Source organism: Chiloscyllium plagiosum, unplaced genomic scaffold (genome assembly GCF_004010195.1).
Source record: "Chiloscyllium plagiosum isolate BGI_BamShark_2017 unplaced genomic scaffold, ASM401019v2 scaf_3580, whole genome shotgun sequence".
Lineage (NCBI taxonomy): Eukaryota > Metazoa > Chordata > Chondrichthyes > Orectolobiformes > Hemiscylliidae > Chiloscyllium > Chiloscyllium plagiosum.
The window spans coordinates 13,731-15,394 of NW_025208856.1; the positions used below are offsets into that span (position 1 = coordinate 13,731).

A 1,664-nucleotide genomic window follows, 5' to 3' on the forward strand; every position below is an offset into this window, starting at 1 on the left:
GATCATGAAGAAGGCATTGGTATGCTTTCCTTTACTGATCAGTGCATTGAGTATAGGAGTTGGGAGGTCACGTTGCGGCCATACAGGATATCAGTTAGGCTACTTTTGGAATATTGTGTGCAATTCTGGTCAACCTGCTACAGGGAGGATGTTGAGACAAATGAAAGCAAATCAGAAAACATTGACAAGGATCTTGGAGGGTTTGAGCTGTTGGGAGAGGCTGAATAGGCGGGGGCTGTTTTCTCTGAAGTATTGGAGGCTGAGGGGTGACCTTATAGAGGTTTATAAAATAATGGGGGCCTTGGAGAGTTGTAGACAGACAATTAAAAAAACTGTAGATGCAGAGTTGTGGGGTCGAGTTCTTGTGTATACTTAAGGCTAAGAAAGATTTATGATCGGTAGGGGGATCAAAGGTGATGAGGAGAGGGCAGATAAGGAGTGTCACACCAGCCATGACCATACTGGCAGTGGAAGGGGAGAAGTCAAAAAGTGTTCCTGAAGAATGATTGAGACGCGGCTACAATTGGTTCTGACTCAATCCTGATTCTGAGGCAGTGATCAAAGTTGGGCAACGCTGCTCCCTGTTGACTGAGAGACACAACTGCACACATGGAGCTGAAATCATTGCACAGGCAAAACCGACAGGAACTGTGACACAACTCCAAGTTCAACACAGAGGTGAGGAGATGGGAGATAAAGTTATAAGAGATAAACTTTCAGCAGCTTTCAGGAACCACAATGAAATGTGAAACAGCCTTTTGAGAAAGTCAGAAAACAATGACAATGAAGGAAAATAGCTCTTGAACAACCTGGGCAGATTGAAAAGATCAGTTTTATTTAAAAGTTGTGAGATGACTAATGGTTCACGACTGCACCAAAGACAATGGCATGATAAAATCAAACGCAGATGAGGACTTGGTCACATTTTAGATAAAATCAGGCAAAATATGAGGCAGTTCCCAAGCAGTTCAACATTCCATTGCAAGTCCAGAACAAACAAACCGACAAGCCTAAAGAGACAGCATAAGACATGTTTGTAAAACCGCCGAAGTGCAGAAGTAAGATAAAGATGGACTGTACCGTTAAATGAGGACCACAGGGCGAATTTGTAAGCTCCACTAGAGCTTGCTGTCTGCACGTTTGATTTGGAAGGAAAAGCTCTTTGAGTTGTGAAAGGGAAGTTACAACAAAGCAGGGGTTCCATGCTGTAACAGTGAAGGATTGACATCAAATCTCAGAGGAAGCTTCTTCCTGGCAGTGCAGAAGATCAGCTTTGAGCAAGCTGACTGTTTCACAAGTTCCAGAGTCAGGACTGAAGTGGGCAAATTATCACTTCGCAAATATTTATCAGTCCTTGTAAGTGCGATGTGCCTGTGCCGTGCGCTCACTACATTCACACTAACCTGAGTGGTGGATGTGTTTTCTTCGAAGGACGCAGCATCAAGACAGAAGCTGCCATCAAGCAGATTCTGAGAGCGTTGCTGCAAGTGTGAATGCAGGAAAGCTCAGGCTGCCTGAGGCCGCAGCACTGCTGGTTCCGTGGTGTAATGGCTAGCACTCTGGACTTTGAATCCAGCGATCCGAGTTCGAATCTCGGCGGAACCTCGACTTGCTTCGTCCTGGCCCTTGTATAATTTGGGACGTGCGAGTGAAATCTGCCTACG

General features: G+C 45.2%; 1 non-coding gene across 1 annotated transcript; it reads left to right on the forward strand.

Annotated features, from left to right (window-relative positions):
* The first annotated feature begins 1,533 nt into the window (after positions 1–1,533).
* On the forward strand, positions 1,534–1,605 carry trnaq-uug. Its single transcript has one exon. It is a non-coding gene; the product is annotated as a tRNA-Gln (tRNA).
* The last annotated feature ends 59 nt before the right edge of the window (positions 1,606–1,664 follow it).